The following is a 22,909-nucleotide window of genomic DNA, read 5'->3' on the forward strand; positions in this document are numbered from 1 at the left end:
CGAAATATAAACCATACTAAAATACACGCTAGTTCACCCCAAATCGTGTTATTCCAACTTTAAATGAAGTAAGTAAGCCTTATGTTTGTGTCACGATTTTCTTTGAAGATCCTTCTTACGAATATCTTCCTTGATGATCCTGGTATCAGAGACTATTAAGGTTCAGATATATTCACATCTAATTTAGAGCTGCTGACCAAAAGGAATGAAATCCGTCTTCACCTATCTACTCACCTATCAAATAAAAGGATTGATTCCACTCTAAAATTACCCCATAGCTGAAGATACAAATCGTGTTCAGCGACATATCGTATCTCAAAACTTCGATTTTATAATATGTACAAAATATACATTTAAAAAAAAAATAGAATGAATTAATATAAATCGCTTGTGTAAGATATCGTAATGTAGGTTCTTCAGCTTGTTTATTGCTCTTTGAATATTTGTTTATACATAACACTTTCAGGAAAAACTTTCGAAAAATCTTTTATTCGGAAATTTAACAGTAATTTCCAACTGAGACAGCAGTAAGTCTATAGATTTACAACACTAAAATAAGGTGCTCGATTCCTCTCGATGGACACAGGAGATAGCCCGATGTGGCTTTGTTATAAGAAAAACACACACGCGTGTGTCTTTTCAAAATAATTTTTATTTGAGCTACAAACACAAAAAAGACTTTACATCTATAAAGAATGAGGAATAGCAGAATTACGAAACTGTTTTTTTTATTTAAATTACATAAATTTTTCATTATTTTATTTCTTCTTTAAACGTTTATTCAATTAGTAATTTTAACATCAATATCAATTTTAACGTAGAGCTATGAACTTCAAGGAAGCAATCATGGAGATTGTACTGTTCTCAAAAGACATCAGCAAAAACTATTAATTCTAATAATAATAGTACACGTAAATTTGAAACTGGTAACTATTAAGTTTAATTTAAATTAAAATTAAAAAAAACTTCTTATGTTTTCCAAAATTTCAATCTCTTAAAAATACGGTGAACTGAATTTCTAATTTTAGTCGTTTTTGGCTTTGGTTGTTTTTCCCAAATGATGCGTTGTCTGTAAAGTAACAATTGGGTTGTGAGATTTTCAGTTGATCTATTGCGCCACTCAGAAGAACACGTGATAGTGTATCCTAGTTTTGACACAGACTGAAACAGAATGCAATTATATAATGCCTTTACAAACTTGTAATACTTTTTAAAATACATGGACACCTTCCATCCAAGATTTATAAATTGTTTGTCAGCCTTTGGTTTCACTTTTGGTAAAGTTTCCATCAAATTTTTCTTTGAGCCGTGAATCGTCATTAAATATCCACGATCAGTAAATTCCGTTTGAAAGACTAACGTTTCATCAATGCAGCTGATGAAATCATCCTCACGATCTTTTTGAAATTGATGAAGAGTGAGGTTTTGTGAAACAAGAACTTCTGCTAGTTCAGTTTCATAGTATTTAATTCCTTGCAGGAATGTGTTAATATTCCCATCGTCTCCAGGAACAATGAAATGTTTTGTCTTTATATAATGAATAAAGAAATAGAACATGGTCCCACCTCCTTGAAGCTGATATTTCTTATCTTTAGGCAGATACCAATGTCGTTGACGTACTGGAGTGGTAAGGGAACTGTCTACTTCACACTTGGAGAGCTTTTCAACTGGAATCCTGTGTCTGATTCCATTGATACTCAAACGTATTGTTTTTATTCCTTCAGGAAACATGGCAAAATATCAAGCTATAGCAACTTATTTCACTTGAGATTCTTATTTCCCAGATTCCTATTATTTTATTTGCTAACGTTCACTGACTTGTCATGTAGTTACCATATTTCGTAAATGTGTTCGTCTTTCCGTATCTAAGCATTACTTTTTAATTATTGTTACGTCATGCATTGTTTTATCAATAAACGACAACAGCCAATAATACTTAAACATTTACAAATATTATTGTCGAGTGAAATAATAACTATCATTGAATAAATTTTCCTTCCATGTTTCCTCATTTCTTGACCAATCAACACAAAACAAGACACTAAAGGAAGGCAAGCGCAAATAGTACTCACGTAGATTTGCACGAAATTAAGAAATTAAATAAACAAACTGTAGCCTATCATTTCAAACGGCCCGGCTAAAGCGTTCGACTCGTAATTCGAGAGTCGCGGGTTTGAATCCTCGTCACACCAAACATGCTCGTCCTATCAGCCGTGGGGCGTTATAATGTCCCAACCAATCCCACTATTCGTTGGTAAAAGAGTAACCAAAGATTTGGCGGTGGGTGGTGATGACTAGCTGACTTCCTTCTGGTGTTACACTGTTAAATTAGGGACGGCTAGCGCAAATACCGTTAGTGTAGCTTTGCGCGAAATTCAGAAACAAAACAAAGTATCAAAAATAACAAATCATTTCACATATACTGGCGGCTATGCATAGGAACTTATTTGATTAGCTTTGCATGAAAAATTCTGAAACAAACCAAACTTTGAAAGTAACTTTGTCAGAAAAAAATGTGCAATTTTATGTGTATGTACGTGTACTTATCACAGTTTGAAAATGATAAAAAATTTATTTAATCTTTTATTAATTGTTTTTCAAATCAGTTAAGTTTTTAAATAGGTTTATTAAAAAACACATTTATTTATTTTGTTTATACTTCTTTAAAATGTAATGTATGTAGAGTCGTCAGAAACGCTACTTGACTGTGATTGGCGAAACCAATTCAAAGGTGAAAGTTGTGAATATATGACGGCGTGCTTGAGTTAGGATATAATTTGTGAGTATCGTCATTGAAGTTTGTAGTTAGCGTTAATAATTTGATTCCTGTTAATTAAATTTTTTATGTATCACCACAATAATATATTATTAATCTGCGCTTACAAGACCATCTTCATCAAGCGGACATATTTGATACCTAAACTTTGAATAAAAAATAGATTATGACACTGAATGAAATTGGATGCCTAATTCGATTTCGAGCCAAATTTAGCTATCTGGAAACTGAAGTGACAAACCAACTTGTTATGTATATGTAGGCCTCTTGTATCCAGACTTAGATTTAATCATGATTTTAAGTACATATTTTAAGGGATTTGTAATAAAGCGCGAAGGAAGTTGTAACAATGTGATAAAAACGAAGTAAGAATGTCGTCGGTATTTGGGTAATATAAATTCATACCCTGGAGGGTCAGGATCTCTACAACCTCTTCCTCCTGCCTGTACTAATATTTTTGGCTGTGAACTAAATTTTTATTTGGTCCTTTTCAGAACAATGTCCATGTAGTTTGGCTCGTATACAGTTTTATTCTATTAGCAGAATGTCAAGTTTGCTGGTGGCATTTTTTTTATCAGATAAATAAGTAAACTAAGAATAATTTTTTTGTTATTATTATTTTAACTTTATATATATATATTTATATATATATTTTATTTATTATTTTATTATTATTATTATTATTATTTATTTTTATATTTGAAATACAAATTAACTGGGGAGAGATGTTTAGAACTAGCTTCATTATGTATGAGGTACCGGTGTAGTTCGCACATTAATTCGTTTTTCATCCAATTCTTATTAAAGTACATTATTGTAATATGTAGGAGTTTATCTGGTATGGTTGGTATGTTCGAGTATTTGTGAATGAATTGAGATGATATTGTTCTTGGAACTCTGTATGCTGTTGTGAGGAGTGTGTTTTGGATTGTTTGTAGTTTAATTTTAATTATTTTATTGCTTACAGTTATCCATGCTGGAGCTGCATAGTCTATTACGGGTCTGATATATGTTTTATAGATTTTTAGTATGTTATCTGTAGATGCTCCACTGTTTTTACCAGTTAGACTCCTAGTATAATTAGTTCTTCGCCAAATTTTGTTTTTAATTTCGTTGACATGATTGATCCAAGTTAGTTTTGAATCATAGGTCAGACCTAAAAATTTTGCTGTTGGGGCAGTCTGGAGTAAAGTGCCGTTCATATATAGTTCTGGCTGTTGTTTTTTGTGTTTGGTCGATTTCGTAAAGACTACGAGTTGTGTTTTTGCTGTGTTTATTTTGATTCTATATTTTTGACAGTATTCACTTATTCTATTTAGTTGCGGTTGTATGTTCGTGGCTGCTATCGTGGGTATTGCGGCACTTTTCCAGACTGCCACATCATCTGTGAACTGTGAAGAGAATCCATGATTTGGATCCCTCATTGGCGTATTGTTTACATACATGATGAAGAGTATAGGGCTAACCACCCCTCCCTGAGGGACACCAGTTTGTGGAGTAAAGTATTTGGAACAAGTTCCTTCAACATTTACTCTACATTTTCTGTTTTCCAAAAAAGTTAGATAACCAGCGAATAATTCCTCGCGGTAGTTCCATTTCATTCATTCGGAACCTTTGACCATCGTGCCAAACTGTGTCAAATGCTTTCTCGATATCGAGGAAGCAAGCGACTGTACATTCTTTTTGTTGAAGCTATCTATTATGGTTTCTGTTAATCTGATTAAGTGGTCTGTCATTTGTCTTAATTTTCTGAATCCATTTTGTTCTTTTGGCAATTTTGATGTTATCTCCAAGAATGTGGAGAGTCTATTACTGATTATTCTTTCAAGAATTTTGCCTACACAGCTGGTCAGGCTGATTGGTCGGTAGCTATTAGGTTTATTCGCTGGCTTTCCTTCCTTATGGAACATTAATATATTTGCAAGCTTCCAAGAAACTGGGATGTATCCTGAGGATAGAGAAATGGTTAAAAAGTGAATTTAGGTGGTCAAACAATTTCGGAGTGCCCTTTGTAGGAGGATAGCTTGTATTTCATCTTCACCTGGTGCTTTGTTTTTTGTGTTTTTATTGCTTCTAGTAGTTCCTGAAGGGATATTTCATGTGTTAGTAATGTGCTTGCATAATCTGTATTGGAGCTTGTATTTGTATCAGTTATGTTTGCTGGAAAAATTGGTTTAAATTGATGTTTATTGTTTACTATGTAATTTATGACTTAATTGTAAAAATACGTATTCGTGTCTGGATCAGTGTGAGTTTTAAATGTATTTTGGAGTTGATCTCTCAAAGCTTCGGCTATTTCTTTGTTTGTGTGTGCTATAGTGTTATTATGTTCGAGTGGGGGAAAAACGAAGTAATAACTTAGAGTTTGTTTGTTTTGAATTTCACGCTAAGCTACTCGAGGTCTATACGCTCATCGCCCCTACTCTAGCAGTGTGAGACAAGAGAGAAGGCAACTCGTCATCACCACTCTCCGCCAACTCTTGGGCCTCTCTTTTACCAACAAATAATGAGATTGATCGTAATCTTATAACTCCCCCACGGCTGAAAGGGCAAGCATGTTTGGTGCGACAGGGATTCGAAACCGCGACCCTCAGATTTCGAGTCAAACGCCTCAACCACCTGGCCATGCCAGGCCACGAAGTTAGAGTAAGACTTAAGAGAATTTAAATTAGTTTGGCTCAGAATATCAGTGGGAATGATACTATATTAACAATAATTTGAGTAAATGAATAACATATATTGCATACAATATTTACAGGGCCATTTTTCTAATGTTTTATTATTTTAATTTTGTTAGTTGCTTGAGGTCCAACAAATCGCTTAATATTTCATACTAAATATTTTTACTGACAGTATAATAATGTTTGATACTTAGAAGTTTTTTACAATGTTAATAAAGTGTTTATTTTCTTACTTATTTATAATATTGTTTGTGAGGTTTATGCAATTTTTCAAGGCATTCTCTGTTGATGTTCATCATTTTAATGTTTTTGTGTCATTCTGCACGAAACTTAATTATTGTATTAGTTGGAAGAGTTCCAGAAGTGAATAAAAATTTAATTAAGTTGGAAGAAGAGTATGGTATAAAGTATACATCATTTGATTAGAATACCCATTATAATTTGTTTTAAGTTTATCAGTGTCTTATTTTGGGACATTTGATATTTATATGTATTAAAAGCTAGTTTGTATACTTCCAAGGGAACTGTATAGGCCTAAATGGAGAAACCTTGACAATTTACAAATTACCTTTTTCTTACATTAATGATGCATTTGTAAAGGCAGAAATGGAATATCAGTAATCATAGAGATAACATGTGCATTATTTTGTTATAATTGAAAAGCAAATTAAGTTTAAAAAAATGCTGCATTGACTGAAAATATCCCAGGGTACAAGCTACAGTGTGGGATCATAATATGTACCCTAGGGTTTTGAGGTGACTGAAGAAATAGTACCCACACTGCAACCTCCAATCACCAGTCTCATATAAGAAATAGAAGTTAGGACAGTGAGACGTAGGTGGTCAAATCCACATCTTCCTACATGTGAAAACAATGTGGGACATGTTTTTACACATAAAAACTACACACATGATTTATAAAATACAATGCAACAACTGCCATGACTTCTATATTGGGGAAACAAACAGAAAAATGGAAACTATATTCAAAGAACACAAAAAACTATCTTCGCACGTTTTTCAAATACGACAAATGTCATAAACACGTTATCATAGGAGACTTCCAGATGCTAAGTAGGAAAAAAGATACAAAATCAAAGAAGCCCTACTTATACAATATACAATAGATATAGAATTAGAAATTAGGAGAGAGAGGTGTGGGTGCTCAAGTTTACAACTTTCTACATGTTTTTGGGTTATAACAAACAAGTATAATTAGTCAGAGGTTTAGGTTTGCCGTTTTAATGGAGTCCTTCCTTCTGATTTTACACATTTCACTATTTCACTTCAATAAAACGTATTTGTTTTCACTAATACATATTAACAATTGTGATAAAAATACTGACAGAAGCAGGTTGTACATTCATGTTGCGTAACAAAAGTTATTAGTGTAAAATGTTTTATAAATTCAAAAAAAATGAAAATCAAACAGTTTCAAGTATTTGGAAAGACTTAAGACCCACTAGAGTGATAGCTATGATGCTAAAATGATGCTTTTGAGAAAGTTTTTTAAAAGGTTTAATGAATGAACATTTATTTGGAAAATGTTTTTCACTGATAAGATCAACAGTAGAGTTGTTTTATGGAGGATTAGACACTTGTTCTGCAAATATTAAGGCTAATTTGTGACACCTTTACTATTTTTCTTATAAGAGCAAAGAAAATTAGCTTATTAAAATATGTTCTATGATTTCAAAAATTTAAGAATGGGTTTTATGGTGAATCATACCATCTCAGTACATGCATCATAAGTATGGTCTTTCACTGTTTTATTTTATGTTTAAGAATTAAGATGATTTCTTAAACTTTCAGTAGCTATGGATAAACCTACGCTACATCATACGTATGAACAAATTGCATTATTAAGGTACTTGTCTCAGTTTGTGATGACAGTATTGTTTGTTTATTTAATATAACCTTCCTGTGTATACAAATAATTTGTGGTCTACACAGAAATGACTTGAAGTTTCCCTCTTCATATTATTGTAACATGTATTGTAGTACCACTTGCATGCTAAACAACTGAGAGAACTGTTTAGAACTGGAAAATTTAATTGGTTACCTTCAGGCAGTATTTACATTGATTAGTTTTGTGCAGTTTAATCAAGACTATGACTTAATCAGTTGTCACAATTATAATAAACTAATTGCAAATAGAGATAACAATTTTCTCTATTTTTGGTAATTTTATTTATCCAAGTAATAAAAAGTTACTTTGTTTGCTTCTGAGCACAAAACTGCATACCTGACAAATTAAATCATGAACATCAGCAGAGCTGCTAACCATTATGATTTGAACGTAATCATTACGATTTTGGTGTATACATTACAACTATATGCTCATACAGACAAATATTACAACTTATTGGAACTCCCAAATTATTATATATTATTTTGGCCAATACAATAAAGTGATAAATTGTTCCCCAGGACTTGAAAGGGGTGAAAAGAAAATTTCTAGTAAAATACAAATAAATTTTGATAAGAAGTAAAAGACATTGTCCAAATGGCTACTTGCAATAATTATGTTTTTGCTTGAAATAATAAAGAAATATATTCTGACGTCTACCAATAGTTTAAGTGCAGTGCTTCTCCTACTGGGTACGTGGGGGAATCCATAGTGATGTCATCAGTGCTTGTCAGCCAATCAGAGCTCGTGTCGATGGGTATTTATCATTTTCTAAGTGGCAAAGAAACACCAATGCGATGGTTCACATGTTGGAAAAAAAGAGGCCTCGTTCACCAGATTGTCTTGTTTCTGGCAAATCTAAAAGGACTGAAACTGTGGAAGGGTTCTGTCTACAATCATTATACTCAGTCATTTGAAATAGTTGGCATCTCTGTATCAGATAGTATAAAACTTTTAATTATAAATATGATTTAATGTCTAGTTTATTAACATTCATGGATAATAAAGTTCATTGATCTTTTAATGCCATTTAAGTTTTTTAATATATACATTAAACATTTTTAATGTGGCCCCCTTATGAAAATCACAGTATATGTAATTTGATTTGAAATTAGAAACTGGCTGTAAAATTAAACAACCTGAAACCAGGACTGGAAAGGCAAACTTCAGGTGAGTAATGCTGCTGTTTGAACTACCCATTAGTTATCCTGGCTATAATTTTGCTACACTTCTTTTAAAACTCTGGTTACTTTCCTTTTTGAAGATGGCCACAACGTCAAATAATTCGGAACAGGACTAAAAAGGCCAACCTCAGGTGGTTTTTGTACTTACCTCTTTGTCCTCCTGGTGAGTAATGATAATTACAGTTGTGCTACAGAAACTCCTTTACAACTTGAATCACTGTAGTATTTCTCTTAATGTTGTAGATTTGGTGTAAACTTTGGTTTTATGCTATTTATGTATTGTTTTTTTAAACATTATTTTGTTTCACCTTGATTTCCTTTTATGAATTTTACTAAATTTTCTTTTAACTTTTTACTGGATGTTTGACATAGATAGCCTAACTGCTTTGTGCTATAAAACTCTAAATCAACCAACCAACCAATCTCTCAGAAACACTGACGAAACTCCCTTGCTACTTGTGATAGATTGTCCGTATCAACAAACATATTACCACTGTGAATATTTTCTTGTGTAATATTTTCTTTGTTACGGTACCTTCAAAAGTATACAAATGTCTAGATTTTCTCTTAGAAGAACCTTGCATCATGGAATCGTGTTTAGATGTTAGCTTCAAAACTGGTACTTACACTATGAGTATAAACAGCATTTTGCTACCAAGTGATTCTCTTGTGCTGCTACTAAGCTTATTAGTCTTGTCTTTTTTAAGTTGCTTGTTTCTTGTGTATCTGTTGCCATGAAACTTCCTGGTTTCTGATTTGTGAGGACCATGCTTCATGTCCAAATTAAAATATTCAGGAATTACAAGGGTAATAAACATTTTTGTTAGACTACATGAATAAGTAAAAGTATTTTCTTTGTTTAACAGATAGAGTTTAACATTTTGATTGACTCATCAATAAAAGGTCATTGATACAGTCCATTGAAAGGAAGTAGTAATAAGAAAATCTGCATTTTGATAATGAGGAGGAATTACAGACAAACTGGGTAAAATTGTTAACAAAAGTGGATAAAACAATTGTGGATCACACTGCCATGAAAATGGAATGTAAATAGGGCATTTAAATAGAAAATCTTTTAGCTTTCATACTTTTTAAGGGTTTACTGTGGTTCTCAGAGTTTTTGATAAGACATTGAAAATATAGGGGCTAAGGATTCAAAATATGCAAAACATTAATTGTGATATTTTTTGATATTGAAAGGGAACATGCTTCCACAAAATAAAGAACAGGGAATTCTGGGTGTGACTGATCTGATCATTTACTGATTCAGCTCCTAAGGTGCCTTTCAAGATGATAATTTCAGTTAGAGTTACTCTGGTAGAAATTATTTTTACAATACTCTTTCTGAACTGTAGTTGACTGGTGGAAAGTACCAAAATATTTAGAGTTGTATCACTTCACTTACATTTCGTAGTTAACCACAAAAGCAAATATTTGGCTGCTAAAAAAGGTACTTTTTCTAAAACTCCTTTAAAATCTTCAAAACCTTTTATGACAGTAGCTTCATTTTAACTTTATTTATTTGTTATAAGTATACAAATCTGAATTTGTTTCTGTTGATATACATGTGTAAGTAATCACTCAATTATAAAATTTAAACACATTTTAAGGGTGTTTAGTGTGGATATAATTACTGGAACCTTCTTTGTCATAAAAACTTTTGTTCTTGAGAATGATTGCATGAGAGATTGAAATGTTGTACTTGTTTTAAAATATTCCTTCTTACTATAAAGGTGTAACTTCCAATAATTTTACAGCAGTGTTGGTATTATGAGTACTTATCACATTATCAAACAGTTATCCATTTTTATGCACTTGTTAAGAGCAGAATGACTTTATAACACCCCTATGTCAAAAGTTTGAATTAGTTATCTACGTTTTTGCACTTGTTAACAGATTTCTTAGAATTCTTACACCACTACCAGCAGCACAGTGTGTGGACTTTTAATGCTAGAAACTTGGTTCTGTGTTCTGATACACATGGTGGGTAAAGCAGAGGTAGCTGATTGTGTATATTTGTGCTTAATTACAGACACATAAATACTTAGAACTCAACAAAACATTTAGTTTCTGAACAGAATTTTAAAAAATTATACAACAGACATTATTGAAACACAAATTAACTTTTTATTTTCTTATTCATATTTGAATGTAGTGGACAGACATCTATATTCACAAATAATATTATCCTACTAGTAAAATGTGTAAAAATTTGAAATATTCAGAGTTGACTTTTCAAGTCATAGTGTTAAACTGATGACATTTGAATTCATGTTTGGAAAATTCCTTGTAAACAAATTTGTCAATATTTGTGTACAGTAAGAGATATGATATCAGCTTGGTGAATAAGTATGACTTGTATAGAGATTTCTAAAGCTAACTGTCATAGAAAATTGGCTCAGCTCAATGCAAACCTAACTGACAGCTGTCTGTTGTTTTCAAGTAATGTTATTATAAGGTTGATAGTGTTGTTACATTTATTAAACAACAACAAAATAAAATCAAACTTCTTTAAAGCCTCTGTTTGTATGTAATTTTCCTTTAAGTATTGTATAATAAAAAATTAATACCAAACTTAAAATACTGAGTAACGATGTGTGCTTGTGAACAAATTTTGTGCTGTGTTTTTTTGTGTAAGTATTAAAATTGATTTGTGGGTTAAAGATAAAAAAGTAGTGATATTTTAGTGTCTTTATTTTTTTTTCAGGTAAATAAAAAGTATTACATTTGTTCAGAAAGTGAGATATAAAAACACTTTCTATTTAATATATATTAATTAGAGCATAACCTACTATTTTGTAACTTTGATCTTCATCTACGTATTCAGAGTAAATCAATGGATCATTGTAATATAATTTTTGAGCAACAAAATCTTTGAAAATGCAGAATAACTTTTTATAAACAAGTACTTGTGTTGAGCTGTACCTCATGTTTAAATGTTGTGTTTTATCACCCAGATAAATCATGATTCTAGCCTATCTAAAAGTTTACATTGGATAATACACTCCTTTCTTACATGTGGTAAAGCAGAATTTTGTATTATATCAGTGGTGTTGTGCCATGACCATCTGCACAAACAGAAACAAGTTTCAACATGCTGGGCATTGTCTATGTGAATTGAACCATCTGCCAAGATTCTGTGATTTTGAATGTGTGAGGACACTCTTGTAAGTGGAAAGTAAGTTAATTTCTATAGTATTTAGTATCTGATTATTTTCATGTAACTTTAAAAGTTTAAACATTTCTAGTAATTTGTCATTCAGTTTGTTGAAAAATGTTTGGTACCATTCAGCAGTTTAATTTTACCTGCATTTATTTATTAGCATGTTAAGGTAATTAAAAAGCAACACTAACCAAAATGAATAGTGATATATATATATGTATATAAATGGACAAAAATTTCAATGTTAGTGACTAACTCTGACTTATTTATTGAGTCTTGGAATTTAAATTGTATTTATTAATAATTAAGTAAAGCAGGTGACTGTAATTTGCTTCAGTTTAAATTATCTAAGTTTTGAATAAGGCTTAACAGAAACTAAGAATGTGTTTCTACATATATTTTTGTTTCTGTTGATATGCATGTGTAAGTAACCACTCAATTATAAAAATTAAGCACATCTCAAGGGTGTTGAATGTTGATAAAGAACCTTCTTTACCATTACACCTCGGTGTGGATTCCCGTGCGTGGTGAGGGGACCTTGCAGGGAAGGTTCTGTTCTTTCAGTTTACCTCCTCTGGGATCTAAACATCCACCCACATGTTTGCTGTGCGTGAAAAATCGTGAACGGGAGGAGAGGATCCTGGTAGTTGATGGGTTCAACCCTAACACACCACATTGGCATTGAATTCCTGTAGTCAGGTGGCCTTGGATCAGTCAACTGGTCCACTCAGGCTAGGGTCAACCAAGTATCAGTGTTTCATGTTCTCAACAGGTGTTGTGGACATTATGTCTTATGCTGGGGTTTGGGTATAATGCTCATGAAACCGTGGCATTGTTGCAGTGTCCTTGTTTGATATTGTATTGTATCCCCATGGTGGTGGGGTCAGTGGGCACCAAAATTTCCCTCTCTTTATTGTGGATACTCCAATTAAAAATCTGAATAAAATAGTAAAAAACAGTCGAAATGTAATTTAACTCGTCTTGAAGAATCTGAGCAGCAATCTTCACCATTCTTACCACCTGTTGTACCTCATTTTCTTATATTGTACTCACTTTCAAACAAACCTTTAGGGCAAATGTCCCCTTTTTTATTCAGAAGGGACTGGAGGGACTTGTTGGCTATCCAAAGTAAGTAAAGAAGCTTCTATCTGGTGATGTATTGGTGCAAACATCGACATCTCAACACAGTAAACTCCTCTTGCATTCAAAGGCAATTGGGCACATACCTATTGAGGTTACACCTCATGCAACTTCGAATTCATCATGAGGAGTTACTGTTGAGAGATGTTTGAAGAACATCCCCTAATCAGAAATTCTTACTGGTTTCTCCACCCAAGGCGTTTCTGCAGTGAAGTGTATATCCACTTGCAAAGACGGAATTATTGTGCCGACCAGTGTCTTCATTTTCGCATTTATGTCGCCACGTCCGCTTGCCATCGTCAAAGCAGATTATCTTGTCAGTCATTATCGAACGGTAAACAAACTATGATGTGAGAAGTGAAAGTAACAAGCACAACGGTTGTTGGACAGGAACCTGAGACATTCACCAATTTTTTATATTAATATAAAAAAGGATAAAAATAAAGAAAATGAGATTTCAAAACGATAAAAAGACATATTCCACTTTCAATATTTTATAAGCAATATTTCAAAACCTTAAATAAACTATGCAATGAAGATTCATTTATTTGTTGTGCTCGATTATTCGTAAGTTACCTGAACGACTTCTTTTTATTCTTTCTAATACTTTTGTCTTACGGTCCTTATTTGTTTGCTTCGGTTTTACGTGGGAAGAGTATTTGTTTCGTCTATACACTCTCGCCATACACGTACCGACTGAGTACATTTATTGATAAAGGCATGTAGTCAATACTTGTGAGTGGGAAAGAAAAACAGATATAATCTTTAGTTTTAATTTGTTTTCAATTGAAAGAAAATATTATTCTATCCTTCTTCAAGCCATTTGTTAAACATCACAACAAAGTTATACAAATTCCCGCAGTAAATATTCTTGCACGACAAGCTTCAATTGTGCGAACACATCATGTGCGTGCTTTCCACAATATCGAGATACTACGTAGGGTACAGAAGTTTAATAAGTTTTATAATAATAATTCTTCAACCATACTAATTCTTATAGAGTGAAGTGAATTTTGAACAATGAAGAAGCTCAAAGCTTATTCAATAAATATTAAATTGTGAAGATGAAACCAAAGAGAAGTTATTGTTTCTAATTATTGAAGTTCTTCAAGAATTTAATACACGAGACGTGTAAACTTTGGTTTGAACTGAGAAATGATTTTCATGTTACGACAACATAAATATTAAAAGAGAGCCCATAGTGAAACCGAACTAGAGCTGTTTTAAAGGCCACTTTTAGCCGATAAAATTATCAAAAATGCTCGATGTGAAATTGTTTTCCCTGTGTTTATTAAAGGGCTATCTTCGTTTATCATCCATTATTTTGAAGTAACAAGTGAATACGTGTTGTCACTTTTGCCATATCTGTGGCTACATTGATGGAAAAGTGACACTTGAAACGCTTCGATGGCTTAAAGGATGAGTATGTTCGTTCAAGAGATTTAAAATCTGATATTTAGAAATATTAGCAATCAAATCACGACGATCAAATCATATAATTCCTTAGAACTTTTTTCGCATTACTATTTTTGTGCTCATTATTATATCTCTTGTAGAGAAAGTCTCATTTAATGATTACTTTTTCTTCACCTTCTCCATCCATGTCGTTTTTGTAAAAATACATTGACTTTTACAAAGCAATGTTCTGGAAAGGACTTTTTCGTCGCTATGTTTGTTAAAATACAATATTTGAATGTCTAAGAATAACGTTAACCCTAACCTAACCTTTAAAGCGTATTTGTGTAAAGTTAAAATATGTATGAGGTTATGAACATTATTATTTCATCTAAAGATGATAATAAATTGTGAAGCAAGAGTTATTTATCGAATAATATGTTTTGTTATTCTAATTGCGAGCATTATATCGCCTTACGTCGTACCCTGACTGATAGACTTCGATATTAATTAACAGAACTGAACGTATGAAAGCCTTAGGAATTAACTGTGTACCTCATACCAAACCCACACTGGGCTATTTGAAGTGCGCACCGTTGAGAATCAAACCCTACCTTTTAGCATTGTAAGTCCGTAAATCTGACTCTGTCTCTCAAAGAGATAGTGGGTGAAAAACGTTTATTTTGTGTTTCAACTACATTTATAGTGTACTGTATGTTATATACATGTTGAAAACTATTTTTAAAGTATCAGTAAACCCAGCATGGCGATATGGGTTAATGCGTTCGATTCGTAATCTGTGGGTCGCGGATTCGAATCCCCGTCGCACTAAACATGCTCGCCTTTTCAGCCATGGGGGCGTTATTATGTGACGGTCAATCCCATTATTTGTTAATGAAATAGTAGCCCAATAGTTGGCAGTGGATGGTGATGACGAGCTGCCTTTCCTCTAGTATTACACTACAAAATTAGTGATGTTTAGCGCAGATTGCCCTCGAGTAGCTTTGCGCGAAATTAGAAAGTAAATGTCAGAATGGTATGGACCTGAACAAAAAGAGTTTTGTCTTGGGAGAACTTTTCATCAACAATAAAACAGGATTACGAAAGTTTAATAGCTTTTTTAGAAGATCAAACTCTAATTGAACCAGGCAAAATTTTGTATGAGAAATTGGCCTAGAATTTTTCCCGTTTAAAGCTTCTATTAAAGCAACTCATTTTCTATATGATGAACTAACGATATTATAGTTAAAAGACAAAGAACAGAATCTGTTAACTGCAGTATTTGTGATTACGGTGTGAAGAAATTACTAATTTTCTTGTTTGTTAGTTTGTTTAACAAATGAATTTGTCCCCACTAGTACAGCGGTAAGTCTACGGATTTACAACGCTAAAATCAACGATTCGATTCCACTTGGTTGGCTCAGAAGATGACCCGATGTGGCTTTTCTATAAGAAAACACACACACAAACAAACAGATTTAAACTCTAAACTAATGTGTTTTGTTTTTTAAGAAAACTCTTGGATTTTAAGGTAATTTCATCAAACTCTGTTCTTTTGTTAAAACGATAACTTAAAAAACTTTGCTGCCATAATTGGTAGAGTTCGAACCCAAATAAGAATGTCCTAATGTCCTTTATCAATAGGACATGATTTATACTTGTCTTGTTGAAGACGTTTTTTTTTGTTTTTGTTTGTAGTTATGAACAAAGTTATACAAAAGGGTGGCACGGCATGGCCATGCGATTAGGACGTTCGATTTAGGGTCGTGGGTTCAAATCCCTGTTACGTCAAACATGTTAGCCCTTTTAGTTGTAAGTCGTTATAATGTGACGGGGAATTCCACTATTCGTTGGTTAAATAGTAAATCAAGAGCTTGTGGTGGGTTGTGATGCCTAGCTGCCTTCCCTCTAGCTTTACACTGCTAAATTAGGGAATGATAGCGCAGATAGCCCTTGTGTAGCTTTGCGCAAAATTAAAAAAACAAAAAAAAACTCTTTGTATTATCCCCGTCTCGGATATCTCAAGCCATTTTTAAGCGTTGTAAGTCTTCAGACATACCGTTATGCCACTGAGGACATCGTTTGAAATATTATTCCCCAGTAAATAAACTAAAGAAAGGGTAACATGTTGTTTGATAAATAATAAAGACATCGCTATATTTTGGGTTTAGTATAAAAATGCTAGCTTTCTGTGGTTTTCAAAATGTTTTATTCGTTTTGAAAATGGCTCTTGACAAGGGCCCTTTCAAGTGCAGCGGTAAGCCTACGGATTTACAACGCTATAATCAGGGGTTCCATTATCCTCGGTGGGCTTAGTAGATAGCCCGATGTGGCTATGCTATAAGGAAACACACAACACACACTTTTAAGTTTAAAAAAAATAAAATAATAATCATATATATCAGAATATAAAATTACTTCTTACTTATAATAAAAATATTGCTCCAATCTTAATAGAATGTTTCTTCACTTTGTGAATAAGTTATACATTTAAAAATGAAACTATAAAAGATGTCAGTAATGGGGCCGCTATAAAATTACTATATACTTATTTCCATGTGATTAGATATTTCGATAGCAAACCAGACTCGTGATGCATGCAAAATATGGAACTGTTATTTACGTTTATTCTTTGATTGTATCTTTAAAAAGGCGTAGCTGTTTTGCACGCAACTGCCCAGCTATCATGATCCAGTCCTATGTATATTATATTTATTTTGAAAGGAAGGTATATAGACATAGTTTTAAGAATTACAGGCTTTCCTTTCCTTATTTTACATGTTGTTGATTGGTTCGCAGGTTTTAGCTGATAATCATTAAGTCTGGTATCACAAGACTCTGAGTGAATCTGGTTCTCCCACGGCGTACATGAGTTTAACAGATTTATCAATCACTAGTGTCCCGATAAGATATTTATGTTATCAGATAGATTACAGTATAATATCTTTATTTTTTAAAACTCGTGCTACTTGTTTATTTTTATTCTTCCTATTAATTTGCTTGGCGTTTGTTTCGTTACTAAACAAGCATCGTTGTTCTTATGCAAGTATTTATTTGTTCGTTTTTTTTTTATTTCGCGCGAAGCTATAAGGGGGCTATCTGCGCTATCTGCCCCTAATTTAGAAGTGTAAGGCTAGAGGAAAGGCAGCTAGTCATCACTACCCACCACCAACTCTTGGGCTACTCTTTTATCAGAGAATAATGGGGTTGAGCGTCACCTCATAACGCCCTCGCGGCTGAAAGAGCGAGCAAATCTGGTGTGACGGGAATTCGAACCCGCGACCTTCTGATTACGAGTCGAGTGCCTTAACTACCTGACCATATGGAATTAACTCGTGTATTCAAGGTATATTTCATGTTATTTGTAAGTTAGGTTGATTTACAAAAGCTAAAGTATCTAAATAAATTGTATAAATATTGAATAATATAACACATAAAGTATTGCAATTGGTTTATTATTTAGTTTTCTCTACAAAGTTTGTGATTCATTCAGTCTATCTCAAGCCAGCAACTGATAGCGGTGTTTAGAAACAAAATAAGAAGGATCCAAGTCTGTATTGATGACAACGATGGTCACTTTCAACGTTGTTTATAATTGTCATTCATATTTACCTCCTGTATTCTATATTGAAACATGTCTGTTAATAAATACATAAGTGCACAGTGATTTTCCGAACACCCTATATAAACCCTGAAAAACAAACAAATACGGGAACAGAGTTGCTTCTCAAACTCTTCCATTTATTTTTAAAGTTTACCAGATTTTTTACTACACTTGAATAAGGAATATGTATGTATGAATGCAATCAATAAATATGTATTTGTTCTCTTGAATAAGCTATGGCAAATAAATACATAAAGTGGGAGGGTATTTGAAACCAGTGTAAACCAATTATTAACAAAACTATGTTATAATGGTTACATTTATAAAAAAATTAAAGAGAAAATCAACATAAAGAGAAGTTATGTTCTTTTCAATACGCGTAAAAGCAGCTGAGAAGAAAATACGTTTAAAAGTAAAAGTGAATTTTAACGAGAAGAATTAACACTGGTTATACGTATCATTATAAAAATAAAATAACATAAAACCTTTCTGTGAATTGTGTGTTCGATACTTCTTACGTTTAGAAAGGATAGATTGGTGGTCGCAATTAAAACGGTAACCAGATTGTAATTATATCAATGGGTTAAAAGAATCCTCTCAAATACTTTGTTTAAATTCTTAGGTAGAACATTGAACACGGAATTAAAGATTCTAAGCTTTCATAAAAAATTAACAGTATTAGAAGTCAAGTACATATTAAAATAGGGAACACGATAAAGTTAATGTGCATTAGGTGTTGAAATAAATGCACGAAAATGACAGAAATATTGAACTATTTTTCTTTCCATAAAGAATTTAATTTCATGCACTCTTCAGCATATACTCAAATGAAAATAATCAGGAATTACAAGTTTTTAAAGAAAAAACAAAATCTGTTATTTTAGTCAGAACAATGTAGTTTGTCTTCGAATAACTGATTTCAGTATTAAACCGTTAAAAACTTGAATAAATCGAATTTAAATCTGTGGCTTGAAAAACAAAAACACATTAAAACAGTAATAATAGAGATAGCCATAAAAGAGTGACAAAAGAACTGATTATAAATAAACATATAAGACAGATTATAATAGTTTTAAAAAATAAACGTTTTAATGCCCTAAGATACTCTAACATATAAAATCTTAACTTTAGTAGTACATCGTACAACACCGCGGTTTACAGGGACAGTGAGCATTTGAACCCGTAACAAAGTATTCAAATACGTTACTAGCTATGTATAAATAACAGTGAAACATCATCCAGCCATACTATATACAGCATCACGTACGTTGAGTGTCTACATCGCTTCCGCAATGTGTAACCTTTTATACAAAAATTAGAAACTTTATCCCCATTAATTACATTTGTTTCAACTGGAAAAACATGAGTTTTCGGCATAATTTGTTGACGTGAATTTTTTTTTATTTTTGTGCTCATGTGTATGTGTTAAAAATTTTCAACTGTGGTTCCTAAATAATCAGTATTTTTAAATTCTTCTTTGAAATGACAAGAGATTTTGTAAGGAATCAGTGTTGTTAATGTTTTCTATAGAACAACAAAGGTTTCCTAAAGAATCAGTATTGTTAACTTTTTCTGTGGAATTACAAAAAGATTTTACAAGGAATTAATATTGTTAAGTTTTTCTATAAAACAAAAAAATGTTTTCTCGGAATCAGAATTGTTAACGTTTCTCATGGAATAACGAAATAGGTTTCCTAAAAATCAGTGTTGCTAATGTTTTCTAAAGAACAACAAAGAGGCTTCCTAGGGAATCAGTATTGTTAACTTTTTCTACAGAATGACAAACGATTTACCTAAGGAATCGGTATCTTAAGTTTTTCTATGGAACAACAAAAATATTTCTAAGAAATCACTGTTAAGAAATCACTATTGTTAGCTTTTTCTATGAGACAAAAATCTTTATCAGGGAATCGGTATTGTTAACTTTTTCTATGGAACAACAAATTGGTTTCCTAAGGAATCGGTATTGTTAACTATGGAATGACAAAGTGTTTTCTGAGAAATCGGTATTGTTAACCTTTTTTATGGAACATCAATAAAGATTTTCCACGGGATCAGTGTTGTTAACTTTCTCTATGGAACAACAAAGAGGTTTCCTTAGGAACTAGTATTGTTAACTTTCTCTTTGGAATGAAAAATGATTCCTAAGAAATCGATATTGTTAACCTTTAATATGGAACAAAAAAAAAGGTTTCATAAGGAATCGGTATTGTTAACTTTTCTTCTACGAAATAAAGTGTTTATTGTTAAGTTTTCTGCAAAGCAGCAAACATAGTACCAAAGAACTATTAAGTTTAATATAAAACAAAGTATTTTAAAGGACCAGAATTGTCAGCTCATTGTACTTTAGTATCGCAGTTTTGAATGATGAAAAAAGTAACTATTCATATAAAATTTAAAAAAGTATGAATCAAACTTTAGCTGATTTTTAAGCTCTTATTTAAGTGATTCGTTTAGATGAAACACTGGGATCTCTGTTCTTGTTATTAACAAAAGACCCACGGAGTCAATTCACTATAAACATGTTAATCTTCTGCTTATTTTGAAGTTCATCTTCAGGAACGAGATTTGATTACAGAACTTTTGATTCATCTTCATATCCAACTCATCATCTTAAACTTAAAACTATGTAACATTTGAAATATCTTAATGCACAAATTCAACGGTATATATACATATGTAACAGTTACTCCACTTATGCAACAATAATGTGGAAATAAAATATTGTGATGCAAGATGAAATAAACCATCACTGAAAGTATCACAGGCACTCTGACGTAACACGACGTTCATCCATTTCTGACCAATGAAAGTCAGTCCTTCACAGACAACATGCATCAATCAAACTTTTGATGTTTACTTTGACTGTTTTCACACTGTTGGTCTTCTCTTTCACTTCTCTTTCAACACTACTGGTCCCCAGTTTCAATCACTGTTCTCACACTGTTGGTTTTAACTTTCACTGGCTGTTTCAATACTTGTTCCCCATTTCACTGTCAGTTTCAACACAAAGTGTTTTCAATTTCATTCTCTGTTTCAACAGTGTATTCTTCACTTACGATCTGTTCCAACAGTGTTGATCTTCATTTTCACTATAGTTTAACACTGCTGGTGTTCAATTTCAATCATTGTTTCAATAGTGTTGGTTTTCAGTTTCACTGTCTGTTTAAACGTCGTTGGTCTTTAATTTGACTGTCTTTTTCAACAGTATTTGTCTTCACTTTTACTCTACATTGGTGTTCAGTTTCACTGTATTTTTCACACTTTTGGTCTTCACTTCAACTTCTCTTTCAACGGTATTGGTCCTGAATTCAACTGTTTTCACAATACTGGTCTTCTTCACTTTCAAAACTGTTGGTTATCAAATTCAATGTCTGTTTCAACACTGTTGTTTTTCTGTTTCACTGTGTGTTTCAATACTAATAGTCTTCAATTTCACTTTCAATAGTGTAGTCTTAATTTTCAGTCTGCTTCAACACTGTTGATCTTAACTTTCACTATAGTTTAACATTACTGGTCTTCAATTTCACGATATGTGTCAGCAATGTTGGTCTTTACTTCAACTGCATGTTTCAACAGTGTACGCCTTCAATTTTACTAACATTATCATCACTATTGATCTTTGGTTTCACTTACGGTTTTCACAGGGTTGGTCAATCTCACTGTGTTTCAACAGTGTTGCTCTTCGCTTTCAATGATTGTTTCAGTAGTGTCGGTCTTCAATTTCACGGTGTTTCAAAACAGTTGTTCTTCACTTGCACTGGATGTTTAAAGAGTGGAGATCTTCAATTTCAGTCAGTTTCAGCAGTGCTGGTTTTTAGTTTCAATGTCCGTTTGTGAACAGTGTTGGTCTTTAACTTGACTGTGTGTTTCAACTGTGTCTCTTTTAACACAACTGGTTTTCACTTTCAATGACTATTTCAATAAAGTCATCAATTTCACGGTCTGTTTCGGCATTGTTGGTCTTTAACTGAAAGTTTGAAAAGAGTAGTTCTTCAATTTCACTGTCTGCATGAATGCTATTGGTTTTCGGTTTCACTGACTATTACTAGTGTTGGTCTTCACTTTACTCACCATTTTAACACCACTCGTCTGCAATTTAATTAAGATTTTGAAAACAACTGGTCTACAGTTTTACAGTCTTTTTTCACAATCTTGGTTTTCACTTTAACTTCCATTTCAAGACTATTGATGTTAACTTCCACTGACTGTTTTCACACTATTGGTCTTCATGTTCGTAGGCTGTTTCAACTCTGTTGGCCTTCAACTTTACTGTCTGTTTCAACATTATAGTTCTTTAGTTTGACTGACTGTTCCAACACTGTTGGTATTCATCTTCACAGTCTGTTTTACCACTATTGGTCTGCAGTTTCACTGGCTGATTTCACACTGGTAATATTCGTTTTCAGTAATTGTTTTCAAACTGTTCCTCTTCAGATTCACTGTCAGATTCAACGCTATTGGTCTTTACTTTCATTTCCATTTCAACACACTTGGTGTTGACTTTCACTGACTGTTTTCATACTGTTGGTCTTCACTTTCATTGGCTGTTTCAACACTGTTGGTATTCAACTTCACAGTCTGTTTTAACAATACTGGTGTGTCGTTTCAACGGCTGTTTAAACACTGTTGGTCTTCCCTTTTACGGTGTTTAAACAATATTGTTCTTTAGTTTGACTGTCTGTTCTCACGCTCATGGTCTTCAGTTCCACTAACTGTTTTTAAAATGTTCGTCTTTACTTTCACTTACTTTTCAAAAACTGTTGATCTTCAATTTCACTGACAGATTCAACACAATTGGTCTTCAGTTTCACTGCTTGTTTAACACTATTGGTCATCACTTTAACTGACTCTTTCAACACTGTTGGTATTGAACTTCACAGTCTGTTTTCACACTACTGGTCAGCAGTTTCAATACTGTTGGTCTTTAAGTTTATAGTCTGTTTCAATAATTCTGGTCTACAGTTTTACTGTCAGTTTTTACATTGTTGGTCTTCATTTTCACTCACGCATCAACACTGTTAGTCTTCAGTTTCACTGACTGTGTAAACACCGTT

The 22,909-nt window shown here is 32.7% G+C and overlaps 2 long non-coding RNA genes across 3 annotated transcripts; both read left to right on the forward strand.

Moving 5' to 3' along the window:
- Window positions 1–2,686: 2,686 nt before the first annotated feature.
- Window positions 2,687–18,079, forward strand: LOC143231629 (uncharacterized). The gene is made up of 4 exons (XR_013017084.1): window positions 2,687–2,779; window positions 5,168–5,422; window positions 11,599–11,728; window positions 17,712–18,079. It is a non-coding gene; the product is annotated as an uncharacterized LOC143231629 (long non-coding RNA).
- LOC143231623 (uncharacterized) lies at window positions 5,719–11,492 on the forward strand. Of its 2 annotated transcripts, none has more exons than XR_013017079.1 (3): window positions 5,719–5,864; window positions 8,631–8,713; window positions 10,447–11,492. It is a non-coding gene; the product is annotated as an uncharacterized LOC143231623 (long non-coding RNA). The 2 variants fall into 2 exon arrangements; XR_013017083.1 differs by having other exon boundaries at window positions 5,719–5,857.
- Window positions 18,080–22,909: the final 4,830 nt, after the last annotated feature.

This window comes from Tachypleus tridentatus, chromosome 1 (assembly GCF_004210375.1).
Source record: "Tachypleus tridentatus isolate NWPU-2018 chromosome 1, ASM421037v1, whole genome shotgun sequence".
NCBI lineage: Eukaryota > Metazoa > Arthropoda > Merostomata > Xiphosura > Limulidae > Tachypleus > Tachypleus tridentatus.